Source organism: Camelus ferus, chromosome 27 (assembly GCF_009834535.1).
Source record: "Camelus ferus isolate YT-003-E chromosome 27, BCGSAC_Cfer_1.0, whole genome shotgun sequence".
Lineage (NCBI taxonomy): Eukaryota > Metazoa > Chordata > Mammalia > Artiodactyla > Camelidae > Camelus > Camelus ferus.
In genome coordinates, this window is record NC_045722.1 from 5,658,488 (window position 1) to 5,685,101 (window position 26,614).

General features: G+C 34.5%; 1 protein-coding gene across 1 annotated transcript in view; it reads left to right on the forward strand.

Annotated features, from left to right (window-relative positions):
• Window positions 1–26,614, forward strand: part of PEAK1 (pseudopodium enriched atypical kinase 1) — a 204,726-nt gene that overhangs the window by 91,988 nt on the left and 86,124 nt on the right. The window contains 1 exon segment of the mRNA XM_032468993.1: window positions 2,058–2,220. The gene's annotated coding sequence lies outside the window, so the exon portion shown is untranslated.

Genomic DNA, 26,614 nt, shown 5'->3' on the forward strand with positions numbered 1-26,614 from the left:
TCTAGAGTACCTTTATTCTAGGGCTTCTTTCCCCCTAATTCTGTGGTGTGGCCCTTCTTGGTCACTGCTGGTAGCCTTGTATCATTCAGTGAGCTTTTTCCCTTCTTGCTAGAGGGAACTTGTTGAAATCTTGGCCTCATGTCAGCTCTGAGAATACTTCATCTTAGAAGTCCCTGGTAACTTTTTTTCTTTAGAAGTTCTTCTTGGCTTGTCTCAAGAAATTTTACCCTTCTCATGTACAGGTTTTTATTTAGCTAAATTCTCAAGGGAACCCTCAGTTAAATTACTGGAACTCTTTTCCTGCTCTCTGGAACTCTGCCTCATAAATTCTAGCTACCTTGGCCTCTTTGCGCTTTTTTCTCCATCTCCTCAGGTCAACAAGATTGCTAGGCTCTATTTGGGTTCTTCCTCCCGTAGTGGAGTGGTAAATTGCTTCCTGGCTGAGAGCCTTGGGTGATGGTAGGGCTCGCCTTGTTTGTGTCCCTTTTTTCAGGGATCACAGTCCTTCACTGCCTGTGTCTGAAAATAGTCCTCTCCTATGTTTTATACTGTATTCTAGTTTGCAGTGGAAGGATTATTCTGGACCTGTTTATTTCATCATGGCCTCAAAAGCAGAAAGTGAATCATTCTAGAATGAGGTTTAATGCTAACACCTTTAGAAAATTCTGAAGCTCTCAAGCAATTGTTTTTTTTTTAACCTAAAAAGGTTAATATACCATTTGATCTAGTGTTTTAAAATATAATTCCTATCATTTTAGAGCATAACTGTTGAGTATATGTACTTTATGTCAGGAAATGGTATTGTTATCTGGAGAGGGCCAGATATTGTATATTTTAGACTTTGTGGGCTGCACGGTCCTTGTTGCAACAGCTCAACTCAGGCGTTATAGTACAAAAGCAGCCATAATGATATATTTTAAAATGGACTGGTATGTTCTGGTAAGATTTTATTTATCAAAAATGAAATTTGAATTTCATATAATTTTTATGCCTAAAAATATTCTTTTTCTTTTGATCTTTTTTTCCAACTATTTAAAAATCTTGAAACTTATTACCAAAGGGGAAGGGGTCAGGGGGAGAGGTAAATTAGGAGTTTGGGATTAACATATACACATTACTGTAGAAATTGAATATAGTTCCCTGTGTTATACAGTAGGTCCTTGCTGTTTATTTCATATACAGTAGTGTGTATCTGTTAATCCCCAGCCTCTAATTTATCCTTCTGTGCCCTTTCCCCTTCGGTAACCATAGTTTGTTTTCTATGTTCCTAAGTCCGTTTTTGGAAAAATCTACTTTTAAAAATGCTTTCCTGTTGTCTTAAAATTTATTGAAAGAGTCAGTTCTACAATATGTAAGCGCAACCAAGAATCATTTAAAAGTGGTCTCATTATCTTTCATTTTCTTTTTTATTCTTCCACTTATTTTCTTGTATTTTGTGTTATAGAAAAAACAAATTAGGGATTTAAACACACATAGTTTAAACATGCACATAGTTGATGCTTAAGAGTCAGAAATAGATAGGAATTTATTAATTTAATTTTTTGTGATACTTTGCATACTGAATTAGAAATATATTTCACACTTAAGCCTAAAGTAAAACTGCAAAGTTGTTTGAGAAATTTTTGCAATCAGAGATGTCTACTGTCATATTTTACAGAGGCTATATCAAGGTTGGACAATGTGACTTTTAGAATTGGATTTTTATGAGGGTGAAATAGAGTTTAATATTTCTCATTTTTATATTTCTAGTAAAAAAAAAGAAATATATGAAGACAATCAAATGAAGTCTTAGAAAGCCTCAAGTGCATCAGTGCTAGTTTGACTCTTGTACATTAGTTGGTTCTTAGGTATGACATGGATAGCTCTTCAGTGTGTGAGATTCTATTCATGTCTCCTCCTAAGTGAAGAAGTTACTTCTTAAAAGAATAATTTTAATTATAAATACTGAGTGAAAGGGTGAAATTAAGACTATCCTAAAGGAAAGAATAATGTCCAATATATTAAAACTAGTTTAACTCTCCAGTTTAGCTCTATTTTTTGTTGTTGTTCTCTTGCAGTAAACATTGCTATCTTCAGAATAAGTTAAGGAATGAGAGGCGAGGAAGAGAGGACTTTCATCCTGGAAGGACCCAAAGCACTTTGAAAGTTTAAAGGAATGTACTGATAGCTGCTAAAATCACCTTTGTTACCGAAATGGATGAAGTACTTCAGATTTAAATGGTAACCAGAATTCTCATATTATGTTACATTTCTATCAAGAACTTTAAATGACTTGAAAGGACTTCTTTTTAAGTTTAAACATTTACCTTACAAATACCAAACAATAGAAAAAGCTGGTAATTTTATAACTTATTTAGCATAGTCTGGTTTTTGGATTTTCATATGTGACCCTAATATTAGCCAAAAGAATTGTTGCTTTTTTCCCAGGTTATGAACTTCTTAACTTAGAAACAGATAGATTTATTTGAGTAAAAATATGGCATAGTAATATTACACTTATAGGTCCAACTTTTATGAAATATTTTTTCCTTTCATAGGAATAACCCAGGTGACCTAAGTAGTTGTAGCCCATCACATATGCAGAGCTTTTCAGTCTTGTTTTCTGAACTTTATTTCACATTGTTTTTTAGTTTCTTTATGTGACATCTGGTCCCTTGATCTTTTTCCTTTTACATCTGACATCTTCATTTAATCTGAAAGGATTATAAAATTATTTCTTCTTGTGAAATTGCAGTGACTGTTACATTTCAAGTAGAGTGGAAACCAATTATGGAATGACTTAAGATTCTTTGTCAGTCTTCTTAAATTTCCTTGATCTTAGGCCAAAATTGTTTCAGTGCATGTTTTGTAAAGACTCAGATGGTTGCAGTTTTTTTTTTTTTATGGCATTATAGTGTGCAATTAGAACTTTTATTCATTGGAAGTCTGTTACTCTGATTTTGAGGAATAATCATTTGCTTGAGTCACTGTGTCTTGGTGAGTGAGTGCAATTGACTAAAACTAGGTCCTTACTATGAATCAGGACATATGAAAAATCAAATACAGTATTAATTACTAGTCCTAATGATTCTAAAACATGCAGGGCCTTTTACTTTAAGGAAATGATTCAAATTGACAGGTGTCATCCAGGATAAATAGTATGTAAAAAATGAATATTTGAATCACTCTTTCCTGTGCTAACATTAACCTGGATAGAAAATACCTCAACATTTTTTTAAAAATTCTCAATTATTGATTAAACCTCTACTTATGGCATAATTAGAACTTCCTGTGCTCTTGTCACTACTAGCCAAGTAGCAGCATTTAGCCTTTTAAAAATGTCTAGTAAATTCTTTCTAGTCCTCAACCATTAAAAAATTAAAGTTGAAAAAAGTAACTTTTGAAGCACAGCAGAAATTAAAGTGCTGAATGTTCACTTACATAGTTAAGATAATATGTAGAAAGTCACCAAACTTCCCTGTCTTCTCTATTTATGATCTGTTTTCTTTATACATTTAACTATATCTTATGCTATAATCTCTTATAAGCACAGTTTCATTAATGAAACAAAACCAAATAACATCATCAAAAATTCTATTGTGATACTTTTACCATTTTTTATCAAACTCTTAACTCCATTTAAATTCATGTCAGTGATTTTTGGTAACCATGGATAGGATCATTGAAATCCATGGGCAGTGCATTTTTCTAATCATTAATTTCCACTTTTTTCACTACCAAAGTTGCTTTTAGTTATAATATTGACAAGGAACAGATCAAATTAAAACTTGAGCTCTACGAAAGAAAAGAACTGCCTTGGTTCTCCCATCTTGTTTAGTTCAGAAGTCATGAAATTCACATGCATGAAATATATAGAATTTAAAAAGATCACCTGCATTTACATATTTAACTTTCTTAGCCCCATCTATCATGAGTGCCTCCAGAATCCTACATCTACTTTGACTTTTGAAGAGGGAATGGAATCAGAATTCTGATTGTGCAACTGATGATTTCTAATTTGTACAATTGGGCAAACTATCATGGCCGCTTTGAAAAGGCTAAAATTTTAAGAATGGTATTCTAGTTATGTTAACATTGAGTCAAATACCCAGTTTTATCTAAGTTCATTTCATTAGCTTAAAATTATGGTTCTTGGGAGTAGGAGAATTCTTGTAAACAGCAAGACCACTGTAAGCAGTATATCCATCAAGCATCTTAAACTCATTAAGCTTAATAGGCACTTAGAGCATCCTCTACAACACTTTCATTTAGGAAAACTATCCTTATGGAGGGAACGCCTATGTGTAATTTGCCCAGACAAAAAGGAATTAAAAGTAATAGTAATTAATGTATATTGAGTGATTACCATATGCCAAGCATCGGGATTAGTGTTTAATCTGCATTATCTTAATTAAGCTTCACGACTCTATTTGGCATAGGTCTTATTATTAAATATCTCCATTTTGCATATGAGAAAACACACTCTCAAAGAAGTTAAGTAAATTGCCCTACAAGTTGCTAGCTAGAGGTAGAGCCAGCCAGGTCTGTCTGACTCCCTAACCTGAACTCTTCACCAGGAGTTTATTCTAGTTTACAAATGTTCGATACAACTTGTTGAAGTTTTTCTTTACCTAGTGGCTGGTAAAGGATAGGTCTTAATATTAGCACCACTCTTATTTAAGCTTGTAAAGTTATGCTCCCTTAAGATACACAGCATTTGTCTTTGGCAGCATCAGTTTTATTTTGTCAATAATTTATCATTGTTTTGATTATATTCTTAAAGTGTTATTTATTAAATTGAAAAGATAACTTAATCTACTACTAAGTAAAGGTTAAGTTACTTGAAGATGATATCAGTCGACCCACATTTTATTTGAGATAAAGACTTAGAGGTCAGGGGAAGATAAAATATGCAAAACTGATCTCTTTACTCCACTTTCCTCCCTTAAAGTCTTATTTCCCTTTCTCTTTATCCCAAGAAAATTGTTCATTGTTTTTCAGTCTCAGAAACTGATACTAAAATAGTAGTCAATCTATAGACCAGTTTATGTTAATGGCATAAATTTTCTGTTAAAAATTTATATATAGTCCTTTTCAAATAGGTACTGCTCATCCTAATCATAGAAAACTAAGTACATTAAGTTCTTATCAAGGTTTAAGATGATTAAACTTATACTCAAAACTCAACATATTAAAGATACCAATTCTCCCTAAATTGATATATAGGCTTAACTCAATTCATAAACTCCTAGCAGAAATTTTTATCAACATATAAATCAACAGTTCAGAAGAGAGAACCCAGAAGCAGCCCCACACAAGTAGAGCCTGCTGATTTCTTTAGGCAAAAGTGTAAAGGGCAATTCAGTGGAGAATGGATCGTCTTCATCAAATAATGCAGATAGTCATAGGCTAAAAAAACCCACAGAAACCCTCAGCCTAAGTCTCACACACCATATATAAAAATTAACTCAGAATGGATCATAGATTTAAATGTAAAGAGTAAAACCTTATTATAAAACTTTTTAGGAAGAACCATAGGACAAAATCTTTAATATCTGGGGGTTAGTGAAGAGTAATTAGATAATGACAACAAAACACAACGCATAAAAGAAACAAAAATGGGTAAGTTGGACTTCATCAAAATTAAAAACTTTTTTATGCAGAAGACCCAGTTAAAAGAATGAGAAGACAAAAGAGTCAGATGTAGAATACTTAGAGAACTCTCAAAACTTAACAGTTGAGAAAACAAGTCAATTCATAAATGGGCAAAAGATATGAAGAAATATTTCACCAAAGAGGATATACTCTTTTAATATCATTAGCAGATAAGTACATGAAAAGATGTTCAACATCACTTGCTATTAGGGAAATGCAAATTAATGCCATGATGAGTTAACACTATTCACTCGTTAGAACAACTAAAATGAAAAATAGTATGCCAGTGAGGATGTAGAGAAATTAGATCTTTCATCCATTGCTGGTAGGAATATAAAGTGGTACAGACACTCTGGGAAATGATTTGATAGTTTCTTTATAAACTAAACATACACTTACCATATAACCCAGCAATCCCACTTTTGGCCATTTATCCCAGTAAAATGGAAACTTACGTCCACATAAAAACATGTACATGATTATTCATGCCAGCTTTATTTGTAGTAACCACAAATTGGACCAGCCAAAATGTCCTACAATAGGTAAATGGTTAAAGGAACTGCCCTACATCCACACTGTGGAATATGATACCAGCAATAAAAAAGGAATGAGCTATTGATACACATCACAGCTTGAATGGATCTCAGGGACATTAGGCTGAGTGAAAAAAAGCCAGTCTCAAAGAGTCACATACTGTATGATTCCATTTATGTAACATTCTCAAAATGACAAAATTATGGTGATGAAGAACAGATTAGTTGTTGCAGGGATTTGGGGAGATTGAGGGGCAGATGGGTCAGTGTGATTATAAAGAGATAGTACAAGGGATACCTTTGCAGTGAAGGAATAGTGTGTATCTTGATTGTGGTGATGGCTACAGTCATCTATACATATCATAAAAGGACATTGAATATACACACATTATACCCAAGTCAGTTTCTTGGGTATAATATAATATTACATTTGCAAGATGTGGCTGTTGGGGCAAACTTGTTAAAGGGTACATGGGGCTTTTCTCTACTATCTTTGCAACTGCTTGTTAATCTCCATTTCAAAAAAAAAGTTTTTTAAAAAACCTATCATAATTAGTGTGGGCCAAAAAATTCAGTCCTGTAAAATGCAAGGTCGTGTTACTTCTGTAACCTTTAATGAAATTACTAGGGTGAGCTACACAGGTACCTGGTTAGGAGTTTTCAGGGTGCAGTTTTGAGTTCCATTGCCCCCAACCCCCAAATCCCATCTGATGGCAATTGTCTGCTTTGGCTTAAATCTTGTCAAGGGCATTTCTAGTTCTTGTGGCTGGCTGGCAGATTTCCAGGGCAATGTCATTGATTCCCAAAATCTCCCTATTAACAAACTGTTTCATGAGCCAGATTTGGGGAGACTGGGCCAAGAAAGTACTAGGGGTGCTGAGATCCACCCTCCTGCTTTCCTTGGGTTTTTGGGACAGATTGCTGGCTGCTTTCCACCAAGTTCTCTCTCCCCTCCATGTTATGACGCTATTCCCCCTCCACTATAGGAAATACAGCTGAGCCCCCTTTTGAGAACAGGAGTTGAAAAAGCTCTTGTGGCCAATTGCCCATTATCTACATATATATGATCAAATTTGTTACTTCTTTGTAATGGTTTTTCAGTCCAAGATTTAGTGTATGTTAAGTTTCTGAGATTTTGCATAAGTAAGAAGAGTGTTTCATGTCCTCTATAAAAAACAAAACAAAACAAAGCAAAACACTGTGTAATGTGATGAAAAGCAAAAAGAGAATAGGAAAAGTTATGTCATCCTTACTTTCTAAACTACAGGCATAAAATTCGAAATGATCCGATGGATCTTTTTGGAGAGACTATTGAGAGATCTGGGTTATACCTGTACCTTCTAGTGGGATGATCAACCTACCTGACTGATGGAGTGAACTTTATGCCATTTTACATACTAACTCATTCATTCATTCAGCACACATTTACTTGGGGGAAATACTTGCAAAAAGTAAAAATTAACTTACTTTGTGCTAACATAGGTTTACGTAAGCTATGTATATTCTCGTTTTCTTGGTTGTAAACATGTCACTGTGGAAGGTACTGGGGATACAAAGAAGGGAGCGGTGTAGGTCCTGTTATCAGTGGCTCGCTGTCTGACAGGGCAGGCAAACACATGAAGAGACAGATCTAGCCGTGTATCGAATGCTAATGGAGGTAGGAGGACAGAGTTGTGACAGTGCTCTTCCCTGCTTGGGAAGCATGAGGGAAGCAGTGTTACTGGATAAATAGGATTTTACTGCCAGGGAATAGTCTAGAGGAAAAGAATTCTAGGCAAAAGAAATAACACACAGAAATATACCCATCTCCTCTAGGGGAAAAATAGTCATAGACTTTTAAAGTTGAAGAGGTTGTGCAAGATATTTTATTTCAGCATCCTTGCTTTACATATAAAGAAATGGAAGCTCTTGGAGGCAAATCTACTCAGACAGTATTACTCAGAAATGATAGTCTCACTTTAAGTATTTTTCAAACTTTATAGCTCAAAATGTATTTTGGTCAGCAGTTACTCTACTCCAAGAAAGAAGGTTCTTCCTCATGTTTTCTTTTTTTATGAATCTGCTTTACTTCTAAGCTGAAATGTAGCTAGGTGTTATTTCTGTTTCTCTTAAATTTTTTTATTATGAAAAATTCCAAGAATTCATAAAATGGTCAGAATAATATAACAAACATCTATTATCTCACTACCAAGAATTAATTGAAAATTAACATTTTCATTTCTATTAAAAGAAATAAAACCATTTAGGAACAAATGAAATCCTCTTTGTACGTCTCTTGAATCTCATTCATATCCTTCCTTCTCCATAGAAAATGCTCTATGAGGTTGATGGATATATATTCTTACGTAGCTACTCATAAACAACATGGTGATATACTATATGTGCATTTTGCATCTTTCATTGATGTGTGATATTCACTTAGATGTATTTTTTCATATGAGCTTAAAATAGAGCATTGAAGAGTATGCGGTATGCTCTGGTCAGTAGTGGAGATTTACTGTTGTGTTGTGGCTTTGCTCTCTTGTGTTTTCTTCTTGGTAGCTAAAGTGCCACTGTCATCTTGTTAATTCTGTATTGTGTTTTGGAAGAATGTAATTCCATCATTCTGTAGGTTTTCAAATATATTTTTCTAAGACTTTTGTTGGGAAAACAGTTATTTCTGTGGACTTACACCTCTCATGTTAGCTCTTTTAATTCTTTACTACTGTGATCATTATAGCAGAAATGTCTCTTAATAGAGTCACACAACCAAGAAACGACTATACCATGTGGTAGAAACGCTCCCTTTACACATGTATTGCTGGCAAGACAACAGTGCTACGTAGTAAGAAGTCATTTGTGACGTGTGGGAAGAATTAGCCTCTGAAAACACTATGGAGAGATGACCCAGGAAGAGGACGTGTATCTGGACTTTGAGTAGAGCTTAGAAATCCCTTCACTAAGGGCCTGCCCTGGTGTGAGAGATGGTGGAGAAAGAAATAGAAATCTTGTTGTGAAAGTGAGGATTACTGTAGGTGTTGAGGACACATTTTTACCCTTTGATTACAGTGCCAACTGTAATTAGCAGTGAATGTTTTAAGTTAATGACAATCAGCTAGAATACCACTAAACATATGTAGCAATTAAAGAGCATAATAAATGCAAAGAGTTCTGTCACTAGAAGGGAAATTCACCCACCACACTCTTATAACAGTGAAAAACTGGAAATCTGCACAAATGCTTGTAATAGACAAGTCAGTTATATCTAACCCCACTGGTCCTTTAATTCTGAAGTAATTGTCCCCATGCAGTAGCAATGGAATAATGGAGAAAAAACGTTAGTATCACCATTCTGGCTTATTCATTTTGAAGATTAACAATTCTGGCACATGGTCATAGGAAAGCTTATCTAAAAATACCAAATTATAAAAATGAAAGGAAACACTTGATCCCTAAGAAACTCATTCTTGGAGTCAGGCCCAACTTTTGTTTCCTTTCCTTAGTTTGACATCCTATATTGGAAGAAAAACTTGAAATATTCTGGTTCTTTAGAACTCTTTGATGATAGATAATGGACCATTGTATAACTGGTGCTAAAACACAGGTAAGTTTCATATGTGGAATATTTAAAAGGAAACAAGATGCAGATGCTTTGTTTAATGCAAAATGGGGAAATGCATAGTCAGTATCTTTATTTCCAGATAGATTAACTAATATTTCTTCTCCACCCCATTGCCCATCTTAAAAGACCCAAACTACCAAAGCCCTCAAGAAAAGACAGATAACCTGAATAGTCCTAAATGTATTAAGGAAATTAACTTTCCACTATGGATAACTCCAGGCCAGATGCCTTTACTGGCAAATCTTACCAAGCATTTAAGGAAGAAATAATATCAATTCTCCACAAGCTCAGCCATAAAATAAAAGAAGAAAGAATACTCCCAATTTATAAAGTCAGTATTATCATGATACCAAAACAAGCTGAAGACAGCACCAGAGAAAGATCCCACCATTACAGATGCAAAAATCCTAAACAAAATAGCAGCAAATCAAATCCAGCGATATGTAGAAGTGACAATACATTATGACTAAGGATGCTTTATCCTGGGGAGAGAAGGTTGTTTTAATCTTCAAAAATGAATCACTACAATTCACATGTCAAACAAAAAGGAAAAAAGAAACACAATTATCTTAATAGTTAGATACTGTGTCAATTCATGATAAAGAACTCCCAACAAAGTAGGAACAGAAGAATTTCCTCAACCTGGCAAAGGGCAAGTATAAATACCCTACAACAAATACCATATTTAATGATGAAAACCTGAATGCTTTTTTTTCTAATGTGAGAACAAGGCGAGGATATCAGCATTGTACTAGAGGTCATAGCCAGTTCTGAAAAGGAAGAAAAAAATAAATGGAATGCAATTAAACAGGAAGAAATAAAGCTCTCCTTATCTGCAAATGAAATAATTTTCTGTGTATAAAATCCCAAAGACTCTACCAAAAAATCTGTGAGTACTACTACAGTAAATTTAGGAAAGTCATAAAAAATCATATTTCTGTATACAAATAATTAACAATTGGAAACTGAAAACTGAGGAAACAACCATTTACAATAGCACTATAAAAACATGGAATCCTTAGGTATAAATTAAATGAAATATGCACAGCATCTGAGTGCTGAAAACCTACAAAGCACTGATGAAAGAAATCAGAGAAGATCCCATTAAATGGAGAGACATACTCTACTCAACTATTGGAAGAGTCAAAATTGTTAAGACATCAATTCTCCCAAATTGTTCTATAGATTAAATGAAGTCCCAATCAAAATCCTAGCAAGAAGCATTTTGTAGCAGTCAACAAGCTGATTCTAAAATTTTTCAGGTAAGCCAAAAGAACTAGAAAAGTCAAAACAATTCTGAATAGGAACAAAGTTGGAGTACTCAGAGTACATGATACCAAGACTTAGTATGAAACTACAGGATTCAAACAAAAATTGAAATATATTACTGTTAAAAGAATATACAGATGGAAAAAATAGTCAAGAAATACATATGTATATGATCAATTGATTTTTGACAAAGGTGCAGAAGTAATCCAATGAAGAAAGATTAGTCTGTTCAACAAATGGTACTAGAATATTGGAAACAAAGCCAAAAGGAAACAAAGAGTCCTTCGCTCATAACTTGACGTAGTCCTTGGAGATAAATGAATGAGAGGAGGTGGTGAGAGATTCACCTTGTACAGGAAGTAATAAAACTGCCGTGAGACCTGCGACATCAAAATGGTAGAGGGAATTATTGGAAGAGAATTTAATCTTGAATGAGGAGCATTTTGTATTGTGGCAAATGTGTATACATTATAGATAAATTAAGATTCATGTAATCCACCAGCTTATTAAACACCCTACTATTCACAGAACACTGGGTTAGATTGGAGGGGTATCATTAAAGGTCCCTTAAGAGAATCACATATAAACAATAACAAAACAGTGATAACTGCTATCATAGTTGTGCCAAGGAAGCCCAGAGGAGGGGACTGGCTAATATCTACACTCATCCTGAACGGACTTACCTTGCTAGCCCACTGAGCTCTGAGTACGCAGAAGAATGTTAATTGATCCATTGTCCCTTTTAGGACTTTGAGAAATTATTGATTTGATACTCAGCTGAAATCCAATATGGGATCTCTTACATCTGGTGCCATTTCAATCTCTGATAATTACCTTAGGCTCAAAGAATAGACAAAGTGAAGGAACCTGATGTGGTTTCCCTGTATCCTTCCTTTTAACTGTCATTTGATCTGCTTTTAAGTCAGTAGTCTTTCTCTTTCCTCTATCACTGGCCGTTCTATAAAATCTCTGTCACATAAGGAAAGCAGCAAAGGAATTTTTTCAAAGACTGGCAAAACTGTAGGAATGAAAAATCACTTTTTTTTTCCCTATAAAGGAGTCTCCGTGATACTCCACATACATAGAAAGGAGAAGCTGGATTTGCATATGATCACTTCAGCCAACCTTTTGTGGGTTTCTGATGTACATTCTCATCACTCTTTGAAGGATTATTCATTGCGACTTGTACTCACACTTTCCTTAAAGCAAGCTCTTTTATTCTCTTCCAGTCTCTGTCAAATGGCAAGAGCGTTGGTGGAAATTGCTTTTCCATAAAAAGAACTGTGCCACCTACTCTTCAAATGCCACTGATTAAGAAAATCGTTGATTGACTTTTCCTAGGGAATAAATTAGGCTTTCCCATGAGAGTGGAAAAAATAAATAACGGGATGTAAAGAATGAAGATAGCTGTGTGTTATGAGGTAAATGTTTATGTGTTGCCATAGAAATAGCATGTAGGCATTTAGACAAGGAGCTTATGATATCTCTGTATTTGCCAAATATAAATCAGATATGAGTTGCATTCATTCCCTCTCTTGGCTCAACTTTAGTCTGATGTGTGGTTATGTAAAATATGCTCCTACCTTAGCATATTTGCTTAATATTTGCAGGAAACGAACAAGAGGCTGCCATGATTTAAGATCGTATAATGGAGGCACAGAAATTAAACGAGGGGAAGCAATTCTCAGCAAATGATTCCTAAAAACAAATAGCAGCACAATGAGTGCCCAAGGCTGGGTTTCCTATGACATTCATAATTAACAGTGCTAATTAATTTTTTCTTAATGAAACATTCACAATATTGGACCTAATTAGTACTAGCTAATTGTGAGTGATGTCACATGCTGAAAATGCATAGTTTGAGACTTTATTCTTATTTTAATGTATGTGATTTCATTTCATAAGTTGAATAAAACACAACAGGCAGTGTTTCTGAATTACTATTATACTTTTCTGTTGCAAGACATCTCTTAGCCTTCAATATTATGCTTTATAAGGGAGGTATGATAGAAGTTTAGAGACGGCATATATGAATTTTGATGGTGTGGAGAATCTGACAAAATTTTTCAGAGCTTGAACTTTTTTCACTAATTCCAAAGATAATACAGACAATGCAAACCCTGCCTGCAGCTACTGCCTTTTATGGGGCACACAAACCAAAACAATAGGAAAATCTAAAAATGATTAGAATATGCTTCATTCATGGAAAATAAGGTGTTACCCGCTTAATTCTAATACCTCATCTTTTAATGCCCATTTTGCTACCAATTTCATAGTCCATAAGTTTATCATCCCCTTATGTAGATTCTCTCTAAGACATATCATGTGCTTTGGAAGCAGATAGCCTAGAGGCTTACTGTCTTATTAAAGCAATAACTGCTTATATGGTCCAATAAATATAACAGTAATTTAATGAGACCAAATAGTTACACAAAAGGAACAGTGGGAAAGGGCTAATCAAGAGGAGGTTTTTCAGAGGAAGTAAGGTTTGTGTCAAAATTTAAAGACTTTCTGAGAGCACATTAACAATAAATGTCAAAAAATTTTAAATATATATTTATACCTGTAAAATTTAAGGAGAAAAGATGTTTGCAAAGATTAAATTTGGAGGGTGTTAGAGTATTGGTTTGAGATTTTCCTTTTGTAGTACAAACATGTACTCATAAGAGAATACTGCTTTAACTGCAACCTACAAATTTTTGAAATTTTGCAGTTTATTTTTCAGTCTAATGTATTTTCTAATTTCCCTTGAATTTTCCTCTTTAAATAATAGATTATTTGTTTAGATAACTTCCAAGTGTTTGGAGATTTTCTTGTTGGCTTTCTGTTATTAATTTCTGTTTTTTAAGGGCAAAGAACATTCTTGATGATTTCTATTCTTTTAAATTCCTTAAGATTTCTTTCATGACCTAAGATATGGTGTATATTAGTGAATGTTTCATATACAGTTGAGAATAATGTATATTCTGCTGCTGTTGGGTAGATGTCTATAAATGTCGATTAGACTCAGCTGGTTGATGGTGGTGTTTAGCTCTTCTGTGTCCTTGCTGATTGTTTGTCCATTATTGTTTACTGAGAGAGGAGTGCTGAAATTTCCAAATGTAATTTTGAGTTTGTCTGTTTCTCCTTTCAGACCTATCAGTTTTTGCTTCATGTACTTTGAATCTCTCGTTAGGTGCATACACATTTAGAATTGTTATGCCTTCTTGGTGAATTGACATTTTTGTCAGTATGTAAGGTTGCTCATTATTCCTGTTGATTTTTTTTACTCTGAAGTCTACTTTGATAATATAACCACTCTAGATGTATTTTGATTAGTGGTTTCATGTTATATCAAGGTTGTTTTTTTTTAATTTTGTTTTATTTTGTTTTTTAATTTTTAACCTACCCTTAATTATATTTGAAGTGTGTTTCTCGTAGGTACCAAATAATTGGGTCATGATTTCCTACATCTATACTGATAATCTCTTTAATGCTTATACTATTTGCATTTTATAAAATTGGCATATTTGAATTTAGGTCTACCATTTATTTTCTGTTTATTCCATTTTTCATCCTGTTTTCTCTTTCCTGCTGTATTTGAACATCTTTTGGTGTTCCATTTAATTTACCTATTGTGTCTTTTACTATATGTCTTATAGATATTCTAGGGATTACAATGTACATACTAAACTGTGTACAATTCAGTTAGACTCAATATTTTACCACTTCAAGTAAAATGTAGAAATCATATTACCATATAAATGGCTTTATCTTTGCCCTCTTTGAGTTATAGTTAGTTATGTATTACACTACATGCATTGAAAACTCTACCAGACAATATTATAATTTTTTGCTTTCAGCTGTCAAACATATTTTAAAGAATTCAAGAGGAGAATAGTCTGTTACATTTATCTAGATAGTTACCATTTCTCTTTCTCCTCCAAATTTCCTTCTGGTAGCTTCTCTCTAAACAACAGAAAAAGCAATTCTTTTATAGCATATCTGCTGGCAACTTTTTCTTTTATTCCTTTATTTAAAGTGTCTTTATTTGACCTTTACACCTGAAGGACATTTTTGTTGAAAATAGAATTCTTGGTTGACAGTTCTTTTCTTTCAGCACTTTAAAAATATCTTGTCACTGCCTCCTGGCCTCCCCTGTTTTGGATAAGAAATCTATAGTCATTCAAGTCAGTTCCCTAAAGATGTTGGGTTTTTTTGGGGGGGGGGTTGTTTTTTGTTTTTTTTTTTGGCTGGTTTCAACATTTATTTATGTTTCAGTTTTCATCAGTTTGATTATGACATCCTGGTGTGGATTTCTTTGGGCTTATTTTTTGTTGACTTCTCTGGGCTTTTTTAATCTGTAGGTTTATGTCTTTTGTCAGACTTAGGAAGTTTTCAGACATTATTTCTTCTAGTGTATTTTATATATATGTATTTTCATATAAATGGAATAGTATATGTGACATTTTGTCCCTGGATTCCTTTACTTAATGTTTTTGAGTTTCATCTGTCTTTGTAGCATGTATCAGTACTTCATTCATTTTAATGACTGAATAATATATACTCCACTTTGTTTATCCATTCATCTGTCAGTGGCCATTTGGGTTGCTTCCACCTTTTGGCTGTTGAGAACAATACTATTACGAACATTCACATACAAGTATCTGTGTGAGTCCCTCTTTTCACTTCTTTGGGTTGTATGGTAATTCTGTGTTTAACATTTTGAGGAATTTGCTACATTGTTTTCCACAGTGTGCACCATTTTATAATCCCACCAGCAATTCATGAGATCCACATCCTCACCAATCCTTGTTTTTTGGTTTTGTTTTTATGATATGGCCATCCTAGAAGATTGAAGTGGTATGTCATGGTTTTCATTTGCATTTTACTTATGACTAGTAATACTCAGCACCTTTTTGTTTGCTTGTTGGCCATTTTTATATCTTTTTTGGAGAAGTGTATTTAAGTCCTTTGCTCATTTTTTAAATTGGGTTGCTTGTTTTTTTGCTTTTGAGTTGTGAGAGTTCTTTATATATCCTGGATACAAATCTTGTATTAGATACATGATTTGTGAATATTTTTCTCATTCCTTAGGTTTTCTCATTTTCTTGACAGTGTCTTTTGATGCACAAAACTTTTAAATTTTGATGGAACCAGTGTATGTATTTTTTCTTTTGTTCTTGTGCTTTCAGTGTCTTACCTAACCATCCATTTTTAAAGCCAAAATAATGAAACTTTCCCCTGTGTTTTACTCTAAAGGTCTTATAGTTTCAGTGCTTACATTTAGATTGTTGATCCATTTTGAATTATTTTTTGTATATGATGTGAATTAGGGGTCCAGCTTCATTTTTTTGCATGTTGGGACTAGTTGTACCAGCACTAGTTATTTAAGAAGCTGTTCCCTTCCCCCATTGGATGGTCTTGGCACCCTTGTCAAAACTCAATTGATCATAGATGTACACATTTATTTCTGAACTCCCAGTTCTGTTCGATTTGTCCTTATGCCACTACCACACTGTTTTAATTACTGTAGTATTGTAATAAGTTTTGAATTAGGGAAGTGTTAGTCTTCCAAATTGTTTTTCCTCAGATTATCTTGGTTATTCATGGTCCCTTGAGATTCTATATGAACTTTATAATCAGCTTGTCAATTTCTACATAAAGGAAACTGAGATTTTGATAGGGATTACAGTGAATCACCAGATCAACTTGGGAAATACCGTCATCTTAACAATACTAAGTCTTCCAATTCATGAACGGGAGGTGTTTTTTCATTTATTTAGGTTTCTTTTAATTTCTTTCATTAATGTTTTTTAGTTTTTACTGTATAGTCTTGCACCTCTTTGGTTAGATTTATTTCTAAGTATTTTACTCTTTTTGATGCTATTGTAAATGGAATTGTTTTCTTAATTTTATTTTCATGTTCATTTTTAGTATATAGAAATACAGCTCATTTTTTTGTGTTTATCTTGTATCCTAAAACTCTGCCCAGTTCTTTTATTAGTTTTAATAGCTCTGTGTGCGTGCGTGTGTGTGTGTGTGTGTGTGTGTCTGTGTGTTCTTTAGGATTTTCTATCTAAAAGATTTTGTTACCTGTGAGTAAAGATAATTTTACTTCTACATTTTCAGTTTGGATGCTTTATTTTTTTCTTGCCTAATATTAGTCTAGCTAGAACTTCTAGGAGAATGTTGAATAGAAGTGGTGAAAGTGGAAATCCTTGTCTTCTTCTTGATTTTAAGGGGAAATCTTTCAGTCTTTCATCATTGATTATAATGTTGGCTATGGGTTTTACGTAAATGTCCTTTATTGTGTTTTTCATTCCCACCTTTAAGATAGTAGAGTTCCAGTTATTCCACATCCTTTCCAGCATTTCGTATTATTACACTGTATAATTTTAGCCATTCTAGTCAGTTTGTAGTGATATTTTATTGGAATTTTAATTTGCTTTTCACTGGTGACTAAAGACATTGAACACTTCTCCAGGTGCTTCTTGGCTGTAGAATTTGTTTTTGAGAGGGTCTTTACATTGAAAGTCAATGTCAGATAATTTACCATGTAAATGTATATTGACTACAGTACAGTTCGGGCCCTCTTAATGTTTATTTTGGACCTCTAAATTAAGGTGTTATTGTCAAATTGACTGTTAGTGTTGCTGTGGATCTACTTTTATAGTAAAGATTTGAAAAATTAAGTCCTATTATGTAATGTATATGAACACTAATAACTTATGAACATTTAAACATTCTAAAGACAAGGAGAAAATCATTTTTCTTTGTTGTTGATAGGTGAATAATTATAGCTGTATTTGGGCATGGATTAAAACTTTTTAAAGAATTCAGTTGATGTAACTTATCAAGAAGTTATGATATGCCAAGTGGCGTACTTGTGTTTCTGAATGAAACAAATGATAAAGGTATGCACATTTACTTGTCAGCAAATGGGCATCATTGTATTTGGCTAATGATCTAAGTATCTCTGCAAATGGAGTTGTCTCCAGCTGGCTGTAATTAGGGTTGGATTGTTTCATGCATCAGAGACACTAAAGTTGGTTTAATTCGTGAGTCCCACAGCTTTCTCGTTATTTTCCTCATTTCCTGCAACTTCCAAGTGCTCATCTATTTCTCACAAAATATTTGAATGGGTTCAGACAGAAACATATAACCAGGTTGCCACTATTATTAGCTGCTATTTTTTCTCTCAGGTATTGAAATGTAGGAATGAAGAATGACTCAGAAACCTTCTAATAGCCTGGAGAGGTATCCTTTGAAAAGAAATGCATTGAAATAAGAATGTTAAAAGAGCCCACGAGGTACAATAAAATGTGATAGGAACACTGTAAATCCCACAGTCTCTCTCAGTTTGGAATATCTGGGAATGATAGTCAACTCCTATGAACAGTTTTGTGATGTTTGGAATATAATTTGTCATAAGATGTTAGCACATAAAGGGATGTCCTGTTTTACTTGATCTCTTTCCTAATGCCATGGTTTTCTATCTGCTTACTTATAAATGGATTTAGAATAGCTAATATTTATTAACTATCTGCTAATTGTCTTTCATGGTGCTAGTCTCTCTTACATTATCTCTAATCCTTACCACAGTCTTATAAACCCAATTTATAGATGAAACTAAGGCTCACACAGAAAACAAACTGTGGTTACCAAAGGGAAAGGGGGTGAGAAAGGATAAATTGGGAGTTTGAGATTTGCAGATACTGACTGGTATATGTAAAATAGATAAACAGGCTTATGCTGTATAGCACAGGGAACTATATTCAATGTCTTATAGCAGCTTATGGTGAAAAAGAATATGAAAACAAATATATGTATATTCATGTATGACTGAAGCATTGTGCTGTACACCAGAAATTGATACAATATTGTAAACTGACTATACTTCAATTTTTTTTAAAGTGAAAAAAGAAAAAGAACATGACAAAAGCCATCAGGAGTCACATACCTCTAATCACGAGAGAAGTGATTCATGCTGAGTTACTGGAGAGCGTAGGGCTTGAGCTGAGCTTCATACCTGAGGACCCTAAAATAAAACCAGAGTGAGTGCTATGAGAATGATAAATTCCGTTTTTAAATGGCAGTTTTCTTAAATTGGATAAATATCAGGAGATTTGATAGTCTTTGATTTTTCCCTGGTAACAAGAGTTACAACTTTCTTCATTTTATGAATGATAGCCTTTTCACATAGTGACTATACTGGAAACAAAATCATTTCTTGTCCAGAAAATTCTCGTGCTTGTTCTTAGAGTAAGAATGACAGGGTGTAGGTGATAACTAGCCATATTACAAAAGACAGTAATTCCCAGTAAAGTGATTTGCCCAATACTCCTTTTAAATGCATTTGGGAGTCTGGAGATTGTCTTCATTCCCAGAGGCTTGGCAGCTGATCTTTGTGGAGTACTCCAGACTCTCTCAGGATGGGGTTTTCTACAGGATTGCCTGGTTTAGAATGAGGAAGTAGGTTCTGAAGAGCTGCTGGAATGAGAATTGCTGAAATAGTCTGATGAAAGGCTGAGCTTTCTATGGCCAGTGCATCCTGAGTGATAGAGGAACCACATGTATAGTCCCTTGTGGCCGAACCAGGTCTCCTGGAGGAGAGTAAAGCTGATTTCAACTGTCACATGAGTCATCTAAAACAGGGCCATCTTATCCACCAGTGCCCAGAGCCCTCAGTACTTCTAGGGGCCCATGAAAATGTTTTAATGTCTTTGAATATCAGAAGGAAAAAAATGAACAAAATGTTTTAACAAATGACATTAATATATTTGTCTTCATACCAAAAAAGCCATAAAATGTAATTTTTCACTTTTTTATGGAGGAAGGGCCACGAAGTGCCCAGGGCCCATGAAAGTTGTAATGCAGCCCTGCCTGAGACCAACCCATCCTCTCGAGGTTGGTGCTAGACTGTGAAAGGGCGGCCAGTTGGGGCAGACGTGTGATATGTTAATCCAGTTCTCCTCACTCTCTGCATCTTAGCGTCTTCATCTGTCTAATGAGGAGTTAGGGACCAAGCAACCTGTGAGGGCCATTGCAGGTAACACTTTCTTCCATAAAGTTCTGCATCAAAAAGCTCTGGAAAAGTTCCAGGCCAAAGCAGATTATCTAACAGAACCTTATTGTGAACTCAGATCCTGTGAGAACCCCTGTAGACACAGAACAGGCCTGGTAACCACTCTGTACTTTTTGAGTCCAGTTGGAAGTACATGTTCAGAAATGATAAGAGCATGAAGTATATGGTATTAGAATGCAACTGGTAAAAAACTAGAAGTAATAAAGTGCCTTGTATGTTGTAAGTACTCAGTAAAAATGAAAGGATAAAATATTAATGTATATAAAATATTAGCTTATTTTCTTAACCCAGAGAAATCTGTATTTACTAGTAAAAGCATTCACCTGTGGGATTTTTTTTTCCTTGCTTATTCTTTATAGAAAAATAAAATATTTTGGAGATGATTTTATCTAAAGTATTTAAATCTCATTTCTACACATTGTAAGATTCTGAAGATTAAGCCCAGAGCCCTTTTAAATTGTTATTCTCTGTTTGTTTATATGGTTTATCCTTCTCTGTCTAATCCAAAATGTGTGGTATATTAAGCTATTAGAATAGTATCTTTCTAGCTTCTGCCTCTGTTGTCTGTATGCTGTCCACTTTTTAGGTTGGTGGAAAACGGGCAATCCCAACTTAATGTTCCTTCTACAGTAAGTGGGCCTCTGTATCACTCATCCTACTCCAACCTTCTTACTTGCTTAGGGACGGCACACTGATAGAAAACAAGGTGATTTAATCAATGCCTACAAAATGTGTAATTAGAAAGGTAAATTTGCTGAAAAACAAGTATTACAAAATTACAAACACATTTCTTCTGGATTGCCTTTTTTTTTTTTCTAGTCTAGTCTTTTGATGTACATCACAGTCACCTAAACTACCTTTTAAAAGCATGCTATCTCAGACCTGCTAGTTTAGGATCTTTGGGGATGTATGTAACCTATGCATCTATACTTTGAAAAAGATCCCAAGTGATTGTGACAGGCACTACAGGTTGAGAACTACTGAAGTACAGTAAAATAGAAAGAAGTGTAAACTTTAGACTTAGATGGATCTGAGTCCAGAGTCCAGATCTGCCACAATCTAGGTGTATGAACCAAGACCTAGGTCTATGACCAAGTTACTTAATCTCTCTGAACTTCCATTTCTTTGTCTACAAAATAGGAATCATAATACTTTAGTTGGGGGCACTAAGGGAGATAATAGATGACAAGTGCTTGGCAGTAAGTCATAGCTAGTTTTGCTATCCTAGTTGTGTGGTGTTATCCTCAGTTTTCATCTTGACTTATGGAGAGTGAGGTTTTTCTCACAATGGTTCTTTTCTGCATCCAAAAAAAAATTTATGCAGAACTTCCTCCAACTCTCTTTCAATTAGACAGATTTACTTTGGGCTTTGAACTTCCCTCTAAGTTTGCATTTGGACTACTCAGAAAATAATAGAGAAGATAGGTGGCATCTGGGCTCTCTAGAATCCTCTAGAGTAGCTAATTATTTTGGGATCCAGTTTCAAAGTTATACATTGTCTTATTTTAAAAACAGACCTATTGATATATCATGAACTTGGGACATAAACTTGTTAATTTCAAAACCATAGAACAATGGGCTTTTGTCAGTGAAAGAACATGTAGATTGCCTAATTCTTTGTACTGGCAACTCTGTCATCATTTGTTTGTGATGATACATATGATTAACCATATGTAACTACAGAGATTAACCATATGTATCTACAGAGATTAACCATATCTCTGTAGATTTTTGTAAATGATAGTGTTTCAGATTTCTTTTTGAAACATCTCAGGTCAATTTGACTGATAATGTCATGGTGAAAAAACCACAAGAAAAAAAGAGAAGAGAGATGTTCTTTTCCTGGTTATAGTCTTTCTGTTTGTATAGTATCATCCATATATCCTTTTATTTTCAGTTGCTGCAAACTTGACAGAATTACAAGGAAAGTATTGATTTCCCTTTTTGTCTCTTAGTTAAGGATTGATCAAATACTCAGGGCACAATGCTAAGCATGAATATTTAATTTACACAAACTTTGCCTAGCATTTAACAAGGCTTTGGTTAGCTGCTTTCACTCATGGAATGTACATTCTCAGTGCCTTCTCGCAAAGGGCTCCCCCTTTATTTACTTTGTTGGTTTGATCATATACAGAAAACAGTGAGTGTATTCAGTGTTGTTTCGAATTTAAGCATTGCAAGTACTGGAGATTGCGTAACGTCATGCTTGATGTAGCCTTCCTGCTTCTTTTATTTCTAGGATTTCCTTTAACACTGCAGGAGTGATTTTTTTTTTGTAAGCCTCTGCTCGGACTGTACCGCTGTATATTTCTGGACCAGAACACCAGTATAGGAAAATTTAATGCCACAACTATTTTTAGGCAAGGAAATGCAGAAACTACAGCAGATGAGGATGTTAATAGACGAAAACCATTTTAACTACCTTATGCATTCAGAGACCTAAACAACTACACTAGTTAACACCAGTCAATGAAACATTCAGTTGTCTTCTACATACAGGCTCTGTGTGAACATACAAAAGAAGTGGGATGTCTCAGAGAACAATGTAATTGGGAAAATATCCAGAAGCCAATAAATACAACTGCAAGGTAACATTATACACCAAGCTTTTAACTGAAGCAATGCAGTGTAATGCTTGAGAGCGTAAAATTTGGAACCAGATTGCCTGGGCTGAAATCCCAACTCCTCTACTAACTGTGTGACCCTGGTCAAGTTATCTCAAAGTGTTTCACATTTTTCATCTGTAAAGTGGAGACAGTAATTGATTTGAAGTGTGGAGGGTTTTGAAACCCAAGTTAAGAAATGTAGGTTTGATACGCTAAGAAACAGGAAGTCATGGTAATTTTTGAACAGGCAAGTTACATGATGAAATTAATTGAGGAACAGTATTTTAATGAGTGTTTATGGATGGAGCGAGAGGGCCTAGAGGCAGAGACACCAGCTGGGAGAATGCCAGAACAATGTAAATGTGAAGGATGCAACTGTGGAAGTGGAAATAGATGGGCAAGACCAGAAATCACTGTGGAGGAAAAAACATTCAGGTTTCTTGATGGCTTGGATATGTTTTTAAACACCCCGCTCCCTACAAATGGCATAATTCAGCAAAATCTTCAAAAAGGCTGGTGTAGCAGCCCAGTGAAAATCTCCTGTAAGTGCTGTCAGAAATTATAAACTGGGGACTCCAGCTGGTAATGTGTTCATTCACTTACAGCTTCCTTTGCCCCTTTATACGCTAGAGCACAACAGGAAATATTGGCTTAGCCTGGGAGGACGTATGTCTATGGGAGATGCTTACTGAACTGAACGCCTTTGTTTAGGACTAATTGACCTTTCTAAAACAGCATTTTTTTTTTTAGAGCTTACTCAAATTAGGCAGACTTTAACCATCTGAAAAGTCAGAGACAAATCATTTGTCTTTTAAGCAAGGTCAACAATCTTGATGAAGGAGAAGAGAAGCAAAGATGGACGGCACCATCAGACAAAAGAACGCTGTAATAGGAAAAACTAGACAATTAAGAAAAGTTTACTATAATTTGAACATTGAATTGTATTACTAATCTTTTTCTGCTTTGATGGTATTATTTGGGTGACACTAATTTTTTTTTTGGTCCCTTTTGTTGTAGGATATAAGAATGTTAGTGTTACAAGATTATAAAGTAGAAGAGTCTTGAATTAGAAACCACGTGGTATCTCAGTATCTCAGTCTGAGTTTTTCTTTGGTCTGAGAGATTTTTTGAAGTTAAAGTAGGAAAAACAATATTCTACCTATTTTTTAAGTTTTGTGGGGGTTTTTGACTCAGATTTTTTATTTTTATGCATGATAAAGAATAACCCTGACAAAAGTAAAATTGCTTTAAGAGAGAATTCCCTTATATTCAAAGGGATAGATTTTGACTCAGAAGCAGTCTTTATTCATTCCACATGAGTGCTTTATAAACCCAATAGTTGTAAATAATAAATAAAAAATTTAAAAAAAAATTTTTTAATCTCTCAAATGAGGTTATTGTTTTCCCTTTAAAATCAATGCATTGTCACTTGGTCAGTTACTTCAAGCAGGTTGTTTTTAATTATCTGGCAAATATCCTGTTTTCAATGAGAAGAGGGATCCATCAGTAATTTTATGTTTTAGTTCATGTAATAGGACAGTGGTCATTTTATTTTATTATCATTCAATTACTTAATAGATTTAATTGTGTTCTGTCTATAATCAGATGCATTGCTTTCGTCCCTGTAGTCTTAATGGCTTGAATAGGGCTAGCTGTGTAAAAGAAGTAAGATATTTTTACAAGATCTTTTGCTTGACAAATGAATTCATAAATGTTTTCCTTTAGCCATGATACTAAAGACCACTGTTGATACAGAAAATTGCATTTTGTAGGGTAATATCCAGGTTGCTTGCTACTATAGTTAAATCATAAGGAAAACCTTGAATTTGGGTAAGGACAGCTCTTACATATAAATGCATTTCATTCCTGCAGGTCATATCATGACCCTTTGGCCCTGATCACTCTAAGGTGAAACTCTATGTGTCTGCTGTTGCTTTTCTGTTTTGACTTGGATGAAAAGTGAGACATGAAACCAGTTCTTAGTAGGTAGGAATCAAAGAATGTAATAATGACTTCAAAATTTGCTGCAAAAATGCTCTTAGCAAGTGAAGCAAAAGCTACTATTCACAATTTACAGAATTAATCAAGTAATGGAAATTCATGAAAAATACGTGTTTTTCCTGGAGGTGTTGTTGGCCATAGGCTAATTTCTACCTCTTCAGATTAGTTTTGAGCATCGTTTAGTCATAACTGGCTTAATTATAATTAAAATCATTGCTTTTCAAGCTTTCATGTTAAAAAACATTCTAACATTGAGTAGGTCTAGGGTGGGGCCTGGGCTGCCATAGTTCTAACAAGCCCACAGGTGATACCCATGCTGCTGGTTAGTGGTCCACATTTTGAGAAGAAGGTGTCCAAATAATTGTTTTTATTACCTGTAGCTCCTGTCTCCTTACTGTGTTTGTCTCTTTGCCTGTAAGATTAGCTGTTTGCCCTTCATTTTGCCACTTCAAACTTGTTTAGAATGCTTATTTATCCTATGACAAAGAAAGTTGCATCTGGAAGACACACCTCTGTGTTAGTGGAAACTCCATGCTTTGTCTCAGGCAATAATGGTGTGCCCCAGAGGTTTTGTTTGTTTGTTTGTTTGTTTGTTTGTTTGTTTGTTTTATTGTTTCTGCTTGTAAAAAAAAAAAAAAAGAAATGAATCGCTGAGAGCAGTTGACTAACAGATCTTTCCATTTAATTATGGTTAGAGAGGGAGCATGGGTTTTGGACCTGGACTGTGTGACCGTGATTAAGTTACTTAATGTCTGACTCTCAGTTCATTAGTCTGCAGAGTGAAAATACTTACCTGCATAAAGTCATTGGGATGGTTAGTGATGAGCAATAACGTGCCTGAAGCACCTGGTAGTTACCTGTCGTATGGTCGGTATTTAGCAGTTAATGGTAAGCATCTCAGTCACTGAATGGGATGAAGCATTAAAAACCACTTAATTTTCTTAACATCAAGCATTTGATTAGCAATATAGCAAACAAGGAGGAGAAAAATGTCGATTGTTTCTGTGAAAGAAAAAGATTAAAATTATGTTTAAAATTTTTATGTTTCTGTTTTACTTCATGTTTAAAAAACAAACTCATTTGACTTATTTGGGAGACTTGGAGTCAAATCACTTTTCTGACCATCAGATCCCTGTGACTCAGAAAAGGAATTAAATTTTAAATTCTCAACTTATTTTATTTTTACAAAAGAGAATTAATTCCATTCTATCCTGACTTGCCTGAATTTCTAAAGTCAAGATATATCCACATAGTGGCATTCTCAAGGACTCTTTTGTGTCCTTTTTCTTAGTATAGTGTAGAGGAGAATCGTCAGGAACAACACAGCTGGCACCTTGAGGAAAGTGACATAAAATTGGCATTGCATGCTAAGCCTGGAAAAGCCAACACTTATTTAGTTACTAATCTTTTCAGGCGGAGTCTTCGATTTGGCCCACAGCTACTGCAGCTTACCATAGAAGTATTTTTATTTGCTGCCAAAATCGCTCACAAAACTTAGTGCATTTTGAACACAAGCATTTAGGCTATATTGTTGGTTTGTTGTTGTTGTTGTTGTTTTAATTCCCTTTCCTCACTCACATTAGCAGGTTTCCTTATCTTGGGCATGAAATGTTTGCCCAGTTAGGTGCTTCATAACAGAGATTCTTTCCAACAGCACATGTGTTCCAGGATAACCCATTAGCTATGTTATATAATTGGAACTCTAGGTTGGGGTATTCATGTGAAAGAAAATATTCTCTCAGTACCCCTGAGCTTAGCAATATAGATCTGCACTATCATTTGTCTCACTTCAGAGCTAATTGAAATCAGCCAGCCTATGTTTCAGAATATCTACACATATTACCAACCATCTGGCTGCTCACAAATGATGAAGACATTTAATATAAAACCTGGTTAATGCACT